General features: G+C 37.8%; 1 long non-coding RNA gene across 1 annotated transcript in view; it reads right to left on the reverse strand.

The window, feature by feature from the left end:
• Positions 1-3547: 3547 nt before the first annotated feature.
• LOC144378084 (uncharacterized) overlaps positions 3548-20492 on the reverse strand; it is a 41047-nt gene continuing 24102 nt past the window's right edge. The window contains exon 3 of the long non-coding RNA XR_013439611.1: positions 3548-6000. This is a non-coding gene — a long non-coding RNA (uncharacterized LOC144378084). The remainder of the gene's footprint in view (positions 6001-20492) is intronic.

Consider the following 20492-nt stretch of genomic DNA (forward strand, 5'->3'; position numbering starts at 1 on the left):
CACAAATGATTATACCTGGTAGGCAAAGGAAAGGACTGGAGGGTTAAGGAAACTTGTCTTCATCTGTACTCTTTTTGTTTTTTATTCATGGAACTAAAATTAAAATAAAAGCTATTTCATCTCTTGTGTTAAAGTTCAGAACTTATTTTATGGCAGTCAGAGAGGAATCTAGGCTCCATAATATACAGAGACATTGAAGAGTCATAAAAAGAAATCTTTACTCTAGATACCAAATAGCCTCCTGGCTTTGTCTTCTTATACTGAAGTGTCTGGAAGAAAATGGAAAACATCAACAGTATGTCTACATGTTTCCTGATAAAAGAAAATTATCTTCTCATTTTTCGTGGTAAAAGCTTTTGTGGAACCATTGCACATAATTTTGGGGAGTTTGTTGGAAGACATGTGAGCTTACCTAGGGATATGCTAATTAGACTCTTCCTGAGCCATATTGTGATTTCAATTGAGTAATTTGTGCTTAGCCAATTTTTAAAAAGATAAGTGATTGTCAATGAAATATGTTGATTGAAAACAGAGTCTTATATCTGTTCTTCCCAATGGGGTGGGGGAGGAAAAGAAAACTTAGGTGGCTATAATGGCAGCAGAGGTGTGCCCCTTACCTCTCTCTTTAGGAAGAGCTGATGTGAGGAGTGATTGGCTGGTAGGCATTGTCTGTTGGACCTTTAGGTCCACTGTGTCACTGTGTGGGACTAGGCTCCCATGGGGTGTTTAGGTGACTGGCTCTATGAGGTCATTCATACACAAAGCAGGAGTTTCCTAAGGACTTTCTTTACTCGGGGACTCCCACTGAACAAGGCTTTCTTAGAACTCCACTGTAGTCTGATGCTCTTCTTACCCAGTCTCCTTTCTCGCCGCTCTTTCTGCCCAAGGGTAATAGCTCCATCACAGCCTAATGTCTCTCTCAGTCTAGCCATCTTTCCACAGATCTCTCCTTCAGCCCTCTACCCCCACACACCAGAGGATAAAAGCCGGGGTCATTTAGCCACTGAGCCACATGCCCAGCCCCTTTTTATTTTTATTTATTTGTTTATTTTTATTTTGAGACAGGGTCTCCATAAGTTGCTTAGGGCTTCACGAAGTTGCTGAGGCTGGCTTTGAACTTGCGATCCTTCTGCCTCAGCCTCCCAAGCGGCTGGCATTACAGGTGCGCACTGCTGCACTCAGCTTTCCTCCAATCTCTTACACACCTAATTCCATCTTGTCATCTGCTTCTTAAAGGGCCTGAACCAGAACAATAAATAAACAAGATTCGAATTTCTAAGAACAAACAGAATGGGAGAGATTCAGCAGACTTCAGTCACAGTTTAGAAGACAGAATGAATGGTAGCTGACTCCACAGAGCGAAGAAAAAAGAAAAGCTATGACCTTTCTGCCGTGGAGGTTGGGATGGCATGTGGCACACACTGAACAACTCCAACACCTCCTGGTATTGGCAGTGCCACACGTCTATCAAATCTGTGACTCGAATGGGGTGAAAAACAGGGGATGGATGGAAATTCTGATGAAGAAACCATGTCAATGAATTTCAAGATCATTTATTCCAACTGGGCAGGAAAGAGGCTTAAGAAGCCTCCATATTCTCTTATTTCCTGAGAAGTAAAAGCAGAGAGATTCCCCCCCGCCCCGGGCCAAAATCAAACAGATGTCTGCATAAATGGGGTCTCGATATTTTCAGCCATTCTTTTCCTGTTGGATTTCCAGAATTCTGCCACCAGGTTTACATAACCCAGGCAGGAGACTGGAGGCTTCCTCTTGGGAGAACTTGTCCATGACTAAAGTACGTGCCACTGACATCAAGAGGTCCCCAAGGAAATTCTAAGCTCTTGCTCACTCACCCTGTAATGCCGCAATCAAGTATGGCAGATGAACCAATGTGAACCAGACAGGAAAATATGAAACAAAGAAACAGAAGGAAAGAATGTAAGAGAAAATGGAGACATGTCAGGGTCAAATCAAACCTCAATAAACTCTTTCATAACTTAAATTCTTAGGTAAGAGAAGAAATTACATCCATGAAACAAAAATTTAAAAAATACGTTAAAAATTAAAAGAAGAGCTTTTGAAAGTCAAAATATTATAATGGAAATCACAGTTTTAATAAAAAGAACTTAACGATGAAACTATGGGATTTCCTGTGAAATAGAACAAAAAAAGATTAAAAACATAATAGAAGATTTATAAATTAGAAAACTCAGGTAATACTAGGCATTAATTAGTTTTCTGTCCCTATAACAAAATACCTGAGATAAATCAACTGTACAGAGGAAAGTTTTATTTCTGATCACAGTTTTGGAGGTCACAGACCATGACTGGTCAGCTCTGTTGTTTTGAGCCTGTGGCAAGGCAGCATATCTTGGCAGGAGCAGTAAAGAGTGTGTGAAGGGACTGAAGTCCCACAATCCCCTTCAAGCACACACTCCCAGTGACCCAAAAACTTCCTACTAGGTTCCACATCTTAAAGGTTTCACAACTTCCTACCCTGGTGATCAAGACTTTTATACATGGATGTTTGGAGACATTGCAGAATCAAACTATAGCAGAATACTAGCTTCAGATACCAATGAACTCAGAATAGAAGAATAGACAAGTCAAGCAACGTGGATTAAAAAAGAAAAACAGGATGATTTTTCAGAAAAGAAGCATCCAAGCCAGGCACAGTTGCACATACCTGTAATCCCAGCAGCTCAGTGAGACTCTATCTCTAAATAAAATATATTAAAAAATAGGGCTGGGATGGAAGTCAGTGGTTGGATGCCCCTAAGTTCAATCCCTGATACACCCACCCCTAAAAAAAATAAAGAAGCCTCATGATACTCCAGATTGGAAGGGCCTTTGAGCACTAACCATAATAATGGAAAACTCACCTAAAGGCTTTAGAATGCCTTGGTTCAAGAGAATATTTTTCATGACTTCCAGAGACAAATTGGGAATCATTTGAGAATATGGTTGCTCACTAACAGTTTTTTATTATTTTTAAAATTTGTTTTAATTAGTTATAAACATGACAGTAGAATGCATTTATGTACTTCGATGCACATAGATGGGATATAGTTTCTCATTTTTCTGAGTATACATGTTGCAGAATCATGTTGGTCATGTAGTCACATATATACATACAGTAATAATGTCTGTTTCATTCTACTATCTTTCCTATCCCCACATCCCCTCCCCTTCCCTCCCATCACTTTACTATAGCTAATCTAAGGTAATGCTATTCTTCCCTAGTGCCCCCTGCCTTATTGTGAATTAGCATCCACATATTAGAGAAAACATTCGGCCTTTGGTTTTGGGGGGTTGGCTTATTTTGCTTAGCATGATATTCTCCAACTCCATCCATTTACCAGCAAATGCCATAGTTTCACTCTTCTTTAAAGCTGATTAATTCTCCATTGAGTATATATACCACATTTTCTTTATCCATTCATCTATTGAAGGACACCTAGGTTGGTTCGATAGTTTAGCTATTGTGAATTGAGCTGCTATAAACATTGACATGACTGCATTACTATAGTATGCTGATTTTAAGTCCTTTGGGTATAAACCAAGGAGTGGATAGCTGGGTCAAATAGTGGTTCCATTTACAGTTTTCTGAGGAATCTCCATATTGCTTTCCATAGTGGTTGCACCAATTTGCAGTCCCACAAGCAATGTATGAATGTACCTTTTTCCCCACATCCTCGCCAACATTTACTGTTGCCTATATTCTTGATGATTGCCATTCTGAGAGAAGTGAAATGAAATCTTAGAATAATTTTGATTTGCATTTTTCTAACTGCCAGAGATGTTGAACACTTTTTCATATATTTGTTGGTTGATTGTATATCATCTTCTGTGAAGTGTCTGTTTAATTCCTTAACCCATTTATTGATTGGGTTATTTGTTTTTGTTTTGTTTTGTTTTGTTTAGTTCTTTATGTATCCTAGAGATTAATGTTTTATCAGAGGTTCATGTGGTAAAGATTTTCTCCCAGTCTGTAGTCTCTCTCCTCATGTTATTGTTTCCTTTGCTGAGAAGAAGCTTTTTAATTTGAATCCATCCTATTTATTGATTCTTAATTTAACTTCTTGCATTTAGGAGTTTTGTTAAGGAAATCAGATCCTAGGCCAACATGGTGAAGATTCAGGCCTATTTTTTCTTCTATTAGATGCAGGGTCTCTGCTCTAGTTCCTAAGTCTTTGATCCACTTTGAGTTGATTTTTGTGCGGGGTAAGAGATAGAAGTTTAATTTCATTTTGCTTCATATGGATTTCCAGTTTTGCCTGCACTATTTGTTGAATAGCCTATCTTTTCTCCAGTGAATGATTTTGGCACCCTTGTCTAGTATGATATAACCGTATTTATGTGGGTTTGTCTCTGTGTCCTCTGTTCTGTAACATTGGTCTACAGGTCTATTTTGGTGCCAATACCATGCTGTTTTTGTTACTATATCTCTGTAGTATAGTTTAAGGTCTGGTATTGTGATACCTCCTACTTCACTTTTCTTGCTAAGAATTGCTTTAATTATTCTAGGTCTCTTATTTTTCCAAATACATTTCATGATTTGTTTTTTCTATTTCTATGAAGAACATCATTGGGATTTTAAGAGGAATTGCATTAAATCTGTATAACACTTTTGGAGGTATGGCCATTTTGACAGTATTAATTCTGCCTATCCAGGAGTATGGGAGATATTTCATCTTCTGAGGTTTTCTTTAATTTATTTCTTTAGTGTTCTGTAGTTTTAATTGTAGAGGTCTCCCACCTCTTTTGTTAGATTGATTCCTAGGTTTTTTTGTTTTTTTTTTCTTGAGACTATTGTGAATGGACTAGTTTCCTAATTTCTCTTTCAGTGGATTCATCAATGATATATGGGAGTGCATTTGATTTATGGGTATTGATTTTTATATCCTGCTAATTTGCTGAATTCATTTATTTGACTAACATAATTTGAAGATAAACAATGGGTTAATACTTTTGGGATTCTTAACAAAAGTGATTTACAACACAAATTGTGTACCCAATGAGACTGTAGGTGAGAATGTAAACTAACATTTTTTTTAAATGAAGCAAGTTCTCAAAAATTTGATTTATCGAAACTTCTTCTTTGCCTGGAAGCTATTGGATTGTGAGAGAGTAAATAATAATAATAATAATAAAAAGACAAAGGAAATGAAGCAGGGAACCCAATATGGGCATGAAGCATTCATGGATGATGGGGAAATAAAATCTTAAGTTAATCTGGTTGTATATGTACAGGGGTGAAGATTTTTGGCAGGGTTGCCTTCAAAAGAGAAAAAAAATGAATTGGATAAATTGTTTGATGTGTTAGACCCAATTAAGGATCTAAAGGTTTAGATCAGCAACAGAAATACATATATAGAATGCTAAGCAAACAAGCCAAAGGCAATTATGAACTCCTGGAAACACATTTTGTTTTTTAAAAAGCAGAAAGTCCTTATGACAATAAAACACTGTGTGGTGTAGCTATTAACAAATCACCAGGGTCATAACGATGTGAACACTGCTATTAACAAGCCTTAAGAGTCTTATCTGAATCTATTGAGGGGAAGGGAAATTGTTGGGGGAAGAAAGAGGAAATAGGAGGGCTAAGCCATTACCTTCCCTAGTAGGAAACTGATAAGTAATAGCATAAATTGGAAATGAATTAAAACATGGCAGTGTATGTATGTTATTTAGAAACATGGAGAATAAATAACAGAGGAAACAAATTTAAGAGATTTGGAAGTGGCAGCCTGCAGAGAGCCGAAATTGGGGGATGGCCAGGGTGAAACAAAGGACAGCTTTTTGTCCACATAAGAGCTTTGTAGTTTTCATTACTTTCTAAGCCACATGGAATAGTGCTTTGATAAAAAATTAAAAATAAATCTTAAAAAAGACATGAATTAGACAAATGAGGAGAGAAATACACCTCTTTGTCATAAAGGATCATTCGAGGTAAAATTTCCCAGCTTCGTATCCTCTTCATTCATCTTCTGATGTGCCCTGGGGAAACAGTAAAAGAGACACTTTCAAGATCAAAAGTTCTGAATTTAGCTTCTTCCCTTTGTTTCTAAAACCCATGAAACTTTTTGCGCACTGTCTGATTTTCTTGAACAAAAATCTTTCAGTGCTTGGTAAAATTCAGTGATCACAACCATAAAAATAGCAGTGCTGATCTTTCTCAGTGCCCTGCATATGCAAATAATCCTTTGGTAATACAATTAAAAAAATCAGTAATCCAATAAAACATGCATGCAGAAGAGACAGACTGTAAGGTCTTTCTGTCAGGCAGACACAGAGCCAAGCACTTCCATGGATCATCTCAGTTAACCCTTGAACAAGACCAGCAAGTCAGACCAGTTGTCCTCCTTTTACAGGTGAGGGTTACCTGCAGCAGGTAAGTTTCTAATTCTTCATCCTTCCCTCTTCAAAGTGCTATACAGCTTCCCAGACCCACTGGTAGTAGTAGCCAAAAAAAGACAATCTTCTTTAATCCGATTAGATCTCTTGATCTAATTTGATCCTTACAACAACTTTGGAGTGAACACAAGGCAGGCATTCATTTCTCCATTTCACAGATGAGAAAAATGAAGTGTAAATAAGAAGAAGGATTTGTTAACATCCCAGAGGTAGAAAGCGACATAAGTCTCCATCTTTCAACTCTGAGCCCAAAGGAAGTTTACCAATTAGAGATTTTTTTTTTTTTTTACCTTTCTGGTGTTGAGTTTACACACTTCTGCTAACACTATGTGAAGTTACAGAAGATGTGTAGGCAGCTCAACCCTTCCATCCTTTCCAGGGCTCAGACCATGAAAAATCGGTGTATATATAAGTTCTCTGGACATAGTTTTTTGTAAGTACATATTTACATGTATTTTTTTTATACCATGGTATTCTGTTTTCACAAAATTGAAAGGGAGAATTATTCCAATCAGCTTAGGTTCATTTGTGGTAATTTATACTCCTACATAACCAAATATCATTATTTCTACCAGGGACCTGAGAACAACAATCACATGTAGAATCTGATTGCTCCCTAGGTCTGTGGTGTAGAGCTGGAGAGGAGGGAGCTTTGTCGGAGAGCTCTTATATTCCAGAGCAAAACTATAATTAGCTGTAATAGGACCCAGAGTAACTTCACTGCTATAACTCTCAGCAGGAAAACAATTATATTGCAGCTGAATAACTAGACAGACATGCTGTAAATACAAAACATTCTCTGGAAATATATGCGCTATGTTTCTAAATACATGGGAAATTAAGTCAGACCGTTCTTTGCTAATTGTAATTCAATGCGGTACTACTTCCTTGGCTTTCCTCAATATTTTTCTTTTGCTGCTCAGCTATAGATTTCCCATTTTAATATATATGGTTAAGAAAAGCATATCTCAACTACAAAATATAACAAAGGAAATACTAATGGTTTTTAAATCTGGTCCATTCCAGAGAGGTAATCTGGGACCAACGGAGCTCGGGTTTAGAATCTGAGAGATTGGATACTTTTTCCAGTCTTGCTCCTAATTGGGACAATCATTGTATCCTTAAGCCAATCAGACACTTGAAGTCTGACAAGTAGATGACCAATATCTTTGTTATAATCTGTGTAGTATTTGCTTTTTTTTTTAATGACTCAACATTTAATGATCAAAGGATTGCACATAAAAATCTGGATTTCTGGCTTCTAATGGAAAACCTCAGATGGTGGGGCCTCCCTGGGTCCACAGTATCTCCTTGCACCAGTCAGCAGTCCCTGGTGGCTGGGAGCTGATAACTACTGCTCTTTTGGATGAGGCATATGCTTTCCAATTTGCTGCAGCATTCGCCCGTCCATTCTGCTCATTTAGCTTGTCTGCTTTTGTGATTAGTTTTCTCACTTATAAATCCGAGGCTCTGGGTTGAATGTTGCAAGTTGAACTTCTTCAGTATCCACTTGTTTGGTTTTTTTCAGACCTAGGATCCATAGTGATGCAAACAAAAGACTAATTTAGAATTGAATCAATGACATTAGAACGATGACAACAAAAAGCTAAATTATGTATCTTCCCTCCTTTGATTTTGTGTTCCTATGCTACTCGTCGTCTTTCTCTCTTGTTTTTTTTTTTTTTTTTTTTTACCCCTGGGAGAAAAATCATGATAAATCGCAGATGCCTGCAAAAAAACTGCAGTGTCTCTCTGCATGAAAATTTACACCAAGCTAAATGGATAGTTCTTTACACATAAAGCCATTTAAGCTCTCGGAAATCTCTGGGTTTTGTGGGTTAAATCAGAACTTTGACATCATTTAAACACAGTTTTATTTTCTGATGACCTCTATGACTCCTACATAATCCTAAAATCATACCTATTCCAAAGAAACCATTTCCTCCTCAATTCTGCTTTACAAAGACTATATAGGAAAGAGCTCCACAGGCAGAGAGCAGGGAAAGAACACATTCCCAAGTTCAAATGCATCAGGGTCTATTCCACCTCTAAAAGCCTGTGTGCCCTTGACCTCACCTCAGCCCCACTCAGGGCTCCATGCAGAGAAAACAGCCAATGAAAGATGGCAATAGACTTTATTGAATAAAGGCTACAGTTTTAGAACATCAAAACTGTCATTTCCTGCCCCTACGAGAACTTGACTTCAAGGTGGGAAGGACAGTGGACTTTTCTTGAACTATCAACAAACGCTGTGTGAGCATCTTTGGCTAGTTTATCAAAATGGAATTCTTAAAATCCAGATTATTATTATATTTTGAGGCTGGCAGAATGAAAAAAGAGTTGGCCTTCCATTTCGGGATTGGGATAAAATTCATTATTCCCGAGCTCATTAAAATGATTTAATTATTAGATTATTTGAGGTTTTATTTTTGGACAATAATGTTACCTCGAAATAGCAATTGTTTTGGTTTTCTCCTATTCCATCACCATCCCTTTGTCTACCTTTTATGATTTTTTTAAAAAAAATCACTGCTATTGTTTAAATATGTCCTTTCCAAAATTCACGTAGAGACTAAATCTCTCTTCAGATGTGGGCCTTTTGGGAAGAGATGGAGTCATTAGAGCTCTACCTTCATGAATGCATTAGTGCCTTACAAAGGGGATGGAGGATACTAGATTGGGCTCTTTTTGTCCTTCCATCTCTTCTGCTCTTTAAGGACATGGGCATTCTTCCCTGGAGGTCACAGAATTCATGGTGCCATCTTGAAATCAGAGACTTCAAACCTGCTGGCACTTCAGGACTTTCCAGCTTCTGGAATTGTAAAATATAAATTTTCTTTTAAAAATAAATCCCCCAGTCTCAGGTATTTTGTTACAGCAGCACACATAGACTAAGGTAATTACCTTGGTTCATAGGGTAGAACCTAAGTACCACATGGAATAGAAATATCCAAGATCTGATCCTAAATATAGAACACGTTGAACATTTTATCTTGAACTAAAATCTTTGTTTTGAGATTTTTGCTTTTATCTTTGATATTTGTTATCAGGCTAAGAAAGTTCCCCTTATTTCTGTATGCTGAGTGTTTAACATAAACTGATGTTGGATTTTATCCCATATTTTTTTCCCCTGAATCTATTAAGGTCACATGATTTTTATCTTTTAATTGGTTAATTTAATTGACTAAATTAATCAAAGTTCTAATGTTAAGTTAGCTTTGAATTCCTGGAAACCTCCCAAATTAGTCATGATTTCCTAATTAAAATAGATGCCTAATCCATTTAATTTTAGGCTCCATTTCTAAAATATGTGTTTCAAGCTATGTAGGTTTTTTTCCCATAAATGTTGTTTTCATGGAATTGCACAATTTGTCATATTTTAATTGGCCATCAGTTTTTAATACTTTCTAAAATTTATTGTCATTTCTTAAGTGCCCTTATGTTTTTAATGTGCCTTTGAATTTTCAAATATATGGAGATTTTTTATTTTTCTGTTTTTTGGGGTTATTTGAAATTCTAATTAGTTGCACTAGAATCAGAGAATTTGAGGTAACATATTCATATCTCTGTAGTGTGTTGAGAATTGCTTTTTAATTATGTTATTTAAAATTTCTATATCCTATTTTTGTGTATGCTTAATCTACTAATTACCAAGAATGTCTTTTATCATTATAGTAGATTTTTCAAATTCCTTTATAATTCTACTCTTTTTTCTTAATATATTTTGAGGATATTAGTTAGGTTCACATCCTTTACAACTTTTATATCTCTTTGTTGAGGCAAATCATTTATAAATCAGTAGTAGTGACTTCTTCCTTTTACTTTTGTTTTTAACTAATATTTAAAGATTATATATATATATATATATATATATATCAGCATGTGATATTTTGATACATTTATATGTGTTTAATGCTTGAATCAGAATATATACCTATCTTCTGATATATCATTCATTTATAATAAATACATTCAAAATCATTTCTTCTAAGATAGTGGTCTTTTGAATCTTTATTATTTTTTGCCTAAAGTTTGACTCTTACTAAATAACTATCTCAGTTTTTTCTTATTTTCCTAATGCAGTTATTTTTCATTTTTTTATATTTGCCTAATTCTATATTATTAAATGCAGCTCACATTAGACAGAGATCATACAGCTGGGTTCATCCTTCAGAGATAGTCCAAATGGGGTAGGGGTGACTGACCCCACAATTGTGTATCCATCAGGGTATCCTAAGAGGTGGATTATATTCTTGAGCAAGGCAGTTCCATTTGGCTGAGGGAAGCTCCTGGGAAGGGACATTCCTCTGAGCTCTCAGCAGACAACACTCACAGATGCTGATGGAATGGGCGGCTTGATATTGGATTTGCATGATATAGCACATCACCCACTGCAGTTAATTATATGTACTATTCACATCTATTTGAATCCAATAGTTAAGTTCATCAAATCTGGTACCAGTTCCTCCAGGATTCATTATTCTCTTTCCTAGAGAAACTTACAGGAGCAAGATTAGTACAACAGGCGAATTGGGTAGCTGGTCTCAAAGCCATATGGATATTCTCATTTCTTCCCTTCTTCCCTTTGTTCTCAAGTAAAACCCTTTTGCTTTCAGTGGTTATTCAGTAACCTGGCTCAGACTCTCTTATGTGGTATATAGGAATCTCTGGTTACCATTTTCAGGTTGTGGCAACTCTACTTGTGCACTGGTTTTTAAGATTGACAAGAGACTACCAAGAGATGCTTGGAGGATCACTCAGATGCCAAACACACCTCCTGCTCATCACTGCTTCTGGAGTGATGACACTTTTCTTGGCCTACTGGCATTTTGGTGTAAGATGCATAAAGTGACTGAGTTGCAGCCATAACTTAAAGGTTAATAGAACTCTTGCTGCGTCTCCTGATAGAAGAATTGCTGTCTTGGAAGAGGAATTCTATGTCTGTGTAGTATAGGATTTTGCAACTGGTAAGCACAGATTCTCCTGAGTTGACCTCTAGCAGGGACAGTAAGCAACACCATTCGGATTCCATTCCTTATTTCCTAGAGCCATTTGTTCTACCTGCAGTGGATATATTACCATACAATGATCATTAATTTATGTTATGCTATGGTTTGAATGACAGGGTCCATTCTAAAATTTATGTTAAAACTTTATCTCTAATGTAACACTGTTAAGAGGTGTGTCCTTCGAGAGATGATTAAGTCAAACCAGGAGGCCAAGATAAATGTCACCATGCCAGAAGCAGTAAACAGCAGGAGAACTACACCCTCAGGAATGGGATTAGCTCTCTTATAAAAGTGCTCAAGGTTCAACTGAGCACTTTCTTGCCTTTCTATCTTCTGATATGTAACGAAGCAGAGCATGGTACCATCGTGGAAGTAGAGAGCAACCCTCACTGGATGTTCGATGCTAGAACTTTGATCTTCAACTACTTAGCCTCCAGAACTGTAAGAAGCAAATTTCTATTTCTTATAAATTTCCCAGTCTCAAATATTTTGCTATAGCAGCATAGACAGAGAGAGGATGTATTTCCCACACGTATTTCTCACAGTGGGTCATCTCCAAGGGGCTCCCTCAAGCATGCCTTCAGAAAGCCATTCTGTCACTCTACAAGGCTATTAGCTTCTAAAAATATGTTATGTGACAGGAACATGATCATTTGCCCTCTGCCTTATTTTCTTGGTCTAAGGAAGTATTACAAAGAATCCCCTAGTGGTCAACTGAGCTTTCCATTAGTCCTACCATATGGTGTTGGTATGGGAAGGAAAAACAAATCTATACCAAAAGTTTTTTTCAAATTACATCAAAATGAATTGCTGCCTCTGTAAGTGTGGAAGGAATCTAGTATAATTAACTCTCCACCAAACAGATACCTGATCTTCTTTAATGATGTTTGAATTGAGAGCTCAGTGTGGTCACTCGCTGGGAGATTGTACACATAGTATTGGCAGTAGCTGAATCAGCCTTCCTTGAGGCTACCCTTAGTATGGGCTCATGTCTGGCTCCTATGCCAGTTTCAATGGCTCCTCTATTTGGTGTCACATTGTGTCACAACTGGGGATAATCAATAGAAGAAGTTGGATGATGTCAACTTGATAAGTCATTTGTTTGATAGTAACTCTTATAACATCACTGCTGGTTATAACCAGTAATAGTAAAGATCACTGGTTATAACCAGAAGTGATGTTCTCTGCTGGTTATAACCAACGATCTTTACTATTTGTTCCTACTCAAGTAGGTCATCTACATTCCTCTTACTCTGAACTCCTGTACCTGACCTTCCAGTCTTTCCATCTCCAGGTCACCGTCTTCTCTCACAAAGCAGAAAACAAAATAAATAAATATATATATATATATATATATATATATATATATATATATATATATATATATATAATCTCACCTATGTCTCTGCCCACTGAGAGTATTTCATCTCACTGCTGCCTTTCTGGGATATTTCATAGGGGGGCTACAGTGCAAATGCCAACAATTTTCATCTTGTATCCACATATTAAGTTGACTAGCCCATGAGCTAGACAACTTAATATGTGGATACAAGTTTTTTTTCTCTTCTGCTGGCCAGTCCTTAAGGGACCTCTCTACCATGTGGCCACCTGTGAGAGTAGGAGAAGCACCCACCATTGCAATATACAGATAGGGATGTTGTAGAAATCATAGTTACCAGTTTGTGCTTCTTACTTAGGCCTTTTGGTCCTAGCTGTGTTTATACCATAGGCACTACATCTACCTTGTAGTGGATTATTTCAGACCTTCTGAATCTATGACATAATGAGATAAAAGAACTCAGCTCATCCTGAGAAATTCTGTTCACATGGTCTCTTGATATCTTGCAACAAGGTTTTCTGTTTCCATCATTGTCAAGGAGCATGACAGGAGAAACTTTCCTCCTGTATACAGTTCTTTGCTGTAAAAGACATGGCATTTATTGATCCACAGCTCTAGTGCCGATAATATAATTCTTCCTTGGAATTGATCGTAACTCTGCACAGAGTTCTCCATCCACATATTTTTGAACTCTAACCCTGCTGGGACATAGGACCAATACATCAGAGCTGATTGTGCTATGTCCTAAATCTGCAATATAGAGCTCTTTCCTCTCTGGGCTCCACTCAGAATCAGCCTTTCACATGGTTTGATAAAAGGTTCAAAACAACTTTTATAAGTGTGACACTTAACACTTTATTGTCTCTCAGCTCCATATCTACTTCCCTGTTTTAGTTAGCTTTTTTTTTTTTTTTATTGCTATGACCTAGCAAGAAAGACCTAGAGGAGGAAGTTTAGTTTGGTTCAGTTCCAGAGGTTCGTTCCATGGTGAGTGAGCTCCATATCTCTCAGCCTGAGTTAAGGAAGAACACCATGGTGGAAGGGCACAGTGGAGGGAAGCAGCTCAGGACATAACAGACAGGAAGCAGAGAGAGCTGCCCTCATCAGAGACAAAGCATTAACCCAACAAAGGCACACGCCCAGTGACCTGTTTCTTCTAGCCACACCCTACTGCCTCTAGTTACTTTCTGGCTAAGACATGTTAGTAGATTAATCCAATAATTAGTTTATACTTCTCATAATCTAGTCATTTCACTGCTGAACATTTTTTTTGTTGTTGTCTCAGACATGAGCTCTGGGGGGGGACACTTTATATTTAAACCATAACATTCTTTATCTTCCCTGGTTCAAAGCGCATGCCCATCTCTCACACACACACAGAATTAATTCATTTCCAAGAGTTCGTATAGTCTTAACAGTTCCAGCATGACTCAAAGTCACGTCCAAAATCTCATCTGAAACTCAAGCCAAACTCATGAATGTTTTCCTGTTAAAATCAAAAGCAATGTACATATAGCCAATATTATAGCACAGACTAAACATTTTCATTATACAATGGAGAAATAGGGGATAGAAGAAGGGATAGGAGAAAAGCAAGACTGAAATCCAGCTAGGCAAATAAGTCTGTAGCTCCACATCCAGCAGCTCCGTATCCAGCATCTGGGGCACATGGCATTGTCATGTTCTCTTCAAAGGGCTTATGTAGCTCTGCCCTTATGGCCTTCTTGGTTGCAGTACACATGGCCTCTCTCTTGGCTGTCTCTGCTCAATTCCTGTAGCTTTCCTCAGTAGATGTTCATGGTACTCTAATCTCTTAATCTCAGGGGTCTCCACTGCAGATCTGGCTCCCTTCTCACATCTTCATGCATCACCCTCTCATGGAAAGTCAGAAGCAATTCTGACCCTGCTATACCCTTTGCCTGGCTTTCTAGGCTTTCAATTGGAATCTTATGGAAGCCTCAGTGACCCTTAACTCCAGAATCCTGCATTCCTGCATAACCAGCAGGATTTGTCCACCATCTTGAACAGTAGCCAAGTTACCTGGGACAAATGGCCACAGTAGCCTAAAAGTGCATGGGTAGCTGAGTATAGTGAAATAACTTCTTAGGTTCCCCTCTTGAAGTTATTTTTACTTTTACACTCTTGAGCTTGAGATTGGTGTGGTCTTAATTCTTGAGTTGCCCTCAAGTCTTCTTTCCTATTGTTTTTAGGTAAAGACTTAGCATTTCTTTAGTGGTTGTAATCACTTTAACAATCACACCTTTCTTAGCCCCAGTTTTACTCTCAGTTTTATGGTCAAATTGCAAGTTTTTTCAACTCTTCCTGCTATGATTTCTGCTCCTGATCATTACAGTAAATTTGGCTCGAAGCAGTCATCAATATTTTTACTACTACCTAAATGTTGTGCTGTCTTGAAAATTTCTGCACCAGATTAATTAGTGCCTTTAAATCTAGACTCACACAAAGTCTCAGAACATAGGCAAAATGTAGGCAACTTCTTTGCTAGAACATAATGGCCTCTAGTTCAATTTCCAATAGGGTCCTCTTTCTTTAAAACCTCATGAAACCAATCTTTAGTGTGCACAGTCTGATTAGCATTCTGATCTTATGGGCTCCTAATAGAATTTCCCATTAAGTTCTATTTAAAATATTCTAAATCTTTTCCAGCTTATATCTCTAAAATTTTCACAATTCCACTCCCTGCAGACAAGCTCCAAAGGCTTCTGAACCACATGATCAGATTAGTCAAGCAATGACCTCACTTCTTGGTATCCACTTCTGTTCTAGTTACCTTTGTTGTCACTGTGAACAAAAGAACTGACAAGAACACTATAGAGGGATAAAAGTTTACTCGTAATTTCAGAGGTTGTGTTGATGGCTGGCCAACTCCGTAGCTCTGGGCTCAAGATGAGGTACAACATCATGGTAGAATGTCATGGTAGAGGGAAGCATCTCAGGACATGGTGACTAGGAAGCAAATAGAGATCCATTCACCAGGAACAAAATATAAACTCCAAAGGCATGCCTCCACTGACCTACTTCCTTTAGCCACACCCCCATCTGCCTACAGTTACTACCCAGTTAATCCATATCAGTGAAAGAATCCATTGTTCAGGTTAAAGCTCTCGTGACCCAATCGTTTCATCTCCAAAACCTCTTACATTGTCTCACACATGAGCTTTTGAGGGATACCTTATATTTAAACCATAACACCTCCATTAATTACCCTGTGTGGGTATTGCAGTTGTATCCTGCAAATGTTTCTCTTTACCCACGCATATGCGGTAAAACTGCCAGCAGAGGGAGCTGAGAGAGATTTCTCTCCCTAGTTCTGGAATGTTTTCCTTGGTTCTTGCTCCTGTGGTTCTCAGCTAGAATGTGGAGTATGGAGTGCATTCCTTAATTTCAATGGGGGTGATGGTGTTCTAGAGCAAAGAGGCCAAATGGAAACAATTTCTAAAAACAAGTGAGCATACCTTGCTACCTTACAGTGCAGCAGGGACACACCTTGCTACCTTACAGTGCAGCAGGGACATGCTAATAATCAGAATGCCTTAGTCCAGAGACATCTGGCAGTAGTTGATTGATTGTTTTCCCCTAGAAACAAAATTTATGAACAACCTACTAGAATATTGCATGACCTATATAACCAAAAACATCTCTAGGATTGGTAGCAGAAAATATGACTTGTGTCACCACAGTGGTGAGTTACGGCTTCACTTCCAGATATATGCCAAATTCATAGGTTCATAGTCCCTTGATTGAAGGGAAGTCTGAGTCTCCTTGAGGAAGGACCCTGTAACATTGCCACAAGTACAAACTATAAATCTCCCTTTCCGCCTTCTCCAAGGGACCTGTGGCCAAACCAGTGATTCTCTATTGGAGGAAAGGGAAGTATGCATATCTGTCAGGGATTACTAGACAATGACTGTGAATTGATGTTAGTCCTTGGAAACACAAAGTCAAGGACTAATGGCAATTAATTACTTAGTTAATGAGATTTATTTCAAGTCTTAAGCACAGTTCATCCCCAGGTTTATTCCATGGTTATTCTCCACTTCCTGAATATATAATTTGGAGAGATATAGTGAGTTATAGATGAATATCCCCACATCATTTTAATATATCAAATGAAAACCTTTGATAAGAAGAACTTAGTGGAAGCCCCTGAAAGTCTCCCTAATCATCAATAGTTACTCCAAAGTAAAGCCATAGTCCTGGAAGAATAGCAGAGATTGGTAACACCATCAAACACTTGAAGGTCTAAGAACGTCTCCACTTAACCCACCTGTTTGGCCTGTGTAGATATTGAGTGGGTCTTGTAGAAAAACTGTGAGCTGTCAGAAATTTAATCAGGTGTTGATTCTATTTTAAAGCTGCTGTCCAAGATATAGTGTTTTTTCCTGGGGAAAATCGACATGGCCCTTGGCATTGAGAATGTGGCTATTGACTTGGGTAATATTTCTCCATATCAATTTTTAAAATTCTGATGTTGTTTACTGGTGCATATTAGTTATGAAGAGTTGTATCACTGTGGCATATTTGTGCATACATAAAAATGCAATTTGGCTGGGCATGGTGGTGCATGCCTGTAATCCCAGTGGCTCAGAAAGCTGAAGGAGGAGGATCACAAGTTCAAAGACAGAATCAACAATTTAGAAGAGGTTTCGAGCAACTTAGTGAGATCCTGTATCAAAGTAAAAAAGAGCTAGGGGTATGTCTCTATGTGGTTAAGTGCCCCTTGGTTCAATCCCTGGTACCAAAAACAAGAACAAGAACAACAACAACAAAAAAAATGTAATTAGATCAATTTCACTCTCCAGTACCCACTACTCTCTCCTTTTCCTCTGCCCTGTCTGTATCAATTTTAAGACCCTCCAGAAGCAGTATATTTCTTTCTGGTCAAGTCAACGGTTTTATCTTTACATCTTGTGTTAGGGTTACATTAATTCTCTTTATCATAATGTAGTCTGCAATGATCTTGATCCTCTTGACCTTACACAAAATACCACACTGGTCTACCTCATTAATGACATTCTGCTATTTGTACCTGAGGAGTAAGAAGTCATAAGTACTTTGATGCTTTGGTGAAGCATATGTGAATTAAAGAGTGGGAAATAAAAGTGTATGAAATTTCAAGGGCCACGACCTCAGTGAAATTTTTATGGATTCACTCACCTGAAGCATGTTAGCACATTTGGTGTAAAACAATATACAAGCTTCTGTATCCTGTGCCACCCACCCTGAAGACAGAGACTCAAAGCTTGGCAATGTTTTGGACTTGGTAATCAATACATACTACATTTGAGTGTTCTACTTCTGCCTATCTATGAAGTCACCTTGCAAGGTTACCAATTTCAACTGGGGATCAGAGCCAGAAAACATTATTCATCAAGTCTAGGCGACACTACCAGCTGCTCTATCTCTTGGGTCTTATGATACTGCAGATTAAATGATATGTGAAGTCTCTTCGGACTTTAAGAATGTTGTATAGAGTCTCTGACTCAAACCAGCAGGCCATAGCAGAGACCTCTAGAATTTTAGAGAAAATCCAGTTTCTGGTTTGCTTTGGGGCCTTGGTAGAGGTCAAATGCTAATTATGGGGCATCAGAGGAGAGTGTGGCTTGAGCTTCTCATCATGAACTGGATGTGTCTGAGTTGTCATAAGGTTGGGTGTGCAACTGTCATTAAGTAGATCAGTTTATAAGATTCAGAGCTCAGATAGGTGCAGAATATACAAGGAAGTCATGACCAAGTGACTTTTACCTTTTCAATAATGATCCCTGTTGTATTGTTTTCTCTCACACATTTCATATCTAAGGTCTAGTGTACAGATGACTAAAAGAAAAACTAAAATGGTCAGTCCTGGTTTATAGATGGGTCTTGTGATAAGCTTGTACCACCTGAAAATAGACAGTTCTAGTATTATAGCTCCCCAAGAGATATTAGTCAAGTAAATTCTTCCTCTTATTTGAAACTTCAAGTGAAACGTTTGGTGTTCTTCTTTGTCTGGAGTTAGAGGTGGATGAGAAGTATGGATCAATGCCAATTAATGGGCAGCCATGAGTTAGGCTGATGGTCAGGTTTTGACAAGAACAGATCAGAAGATTGATGACAAGAAAACATGGGGAAGAAGAAGTATGTGGACAAGGTTCTCTGAATGGACACAGGCTTTGAAGATGTTTGTTCCTCATGTGAATGTTCTCCAACATGTATCTATTACAAAGAAATAGCATAATAATTTTTATGCAGATAAGAGGACATGCTGTCAGATTTCAGTCATCCTCAGTGGGCCATGATTCTAGAGTCAGGATTGGAAACTACAAATGGGCTCAACAAGATGGCCATTCCTACCAAAACTGACTTGAATAACATTGCTGCTAAGTACCTAATTTAGCAACAGAAGAGAACTTTACAGTGTGGAGCCCTTGACAGGGCACCTTCTATGAAGGGATGCTGGATTCCTTTTGGCAAGTTGATTATTAGTTCTCTTCCATCATGAAAGAGGCAATGATTTGTCCTCATTAGAATACACATACATTCCAGATATCGATACACTGTCTCTGTCCATAATGGTTTCAACACAGTCATCATCCATCCACACACAGAATATCTTGTCCATTGTCATGGTATTCTACCCAGCATTTCATCTCATCAAGGAGTTAATTTTATAGCAAAGGGAATGAACACAGGAACATATGCACTTGGAATTGACTGGCCTAAATAAAACATGAAATGACTTCAGTGAGGACTCAGTTATAGCATCAGTTAGAGATAACAGCCTCAAAGGCAATGTTATTTCTTATAGGCTATGCTTTGAATCTGATACCATTATGAAGTCCTGTCCTCCCTGTAGACAGAATTCATAGATGGGTTAATGACATGGAGAGACTCCTCTTGTTATGATATCTGGTAACCCCCTTACAACATTTTTGATTCCCATCTTGCCATCTTTAAATTCTGTTGGTGTAGAGGTTCTAATCCCCAAGGGGAGAATTCTTCCAGTAGTGAACAGAATAATAGATCTGTTGAACTGGAAGATGAGTATGCCATACATTCTTTAAGGATCCTTATTCAATTGTACAATGGCTAGGAAAAGGGGTGACTCTGTTAGATATAGTGATTAATCCTATTCACCAAGGAGAAATTGGGCTTTTAACCAATGAGGACAGAGAAGATTGTATGTGAACATTATAGGGATGCTATGCCCATGTCCAGAAATAAAAGTAATGAAAAATTATAGCAACCAAAGAAAGGTAGTATAATGAAGAATTAGGGGTAATAAGAGCTTGTTCACTCCATCAAATAAGCTAGCAAGTTCCTTGCTGAGGGCCAGGAAAATAACAGAAGGAAGTCACAGATGTCAACTCCAGTATTGTGATCACCGATAGGAACAAGGACTATGTGTGTATTTTCTCTCTGTTTGAAACAAGGACTATGTGTGTATTTTCTTGCTGCTTGCTGTATTTATGTGCTTATTGAAAATGCCTACCACTTTCTGTTCTCCATCCTTTTGAAGGTAACTTTAATAGTTATTGAAGTAAACTTTACAGTTTAGTTTTCAGATAACAACAGAGTATTCAATAGGAGTCTGAATTTGAGAGGTAAGCGGTACAGTGAGATATAATATGCTAAGCCTTTTGCCTTCTTATTTGAGGGAAAAGTGAGAACTTCATTTTTACAAAGGGTAGCTGTGTTTTGTAAAGGGAAACTATGTTTGTTTCATA

This window comes from Ictidomys tridecemlineatus, chromosome 1 (assembly GCF_052094955.1).
Source record: "Ictidomys tridecemlineatus isolate mIctTri1 chromosome 1, mIctTri1.hap1, whole genome shotgun sequence".
Taxonomy (NCBI): Eukaryota; Metazoa; Chordata; class Mammalia; order Rodentia; family Sciuridae; genus Ictidomys; species Ictidomys tridecemlineatus.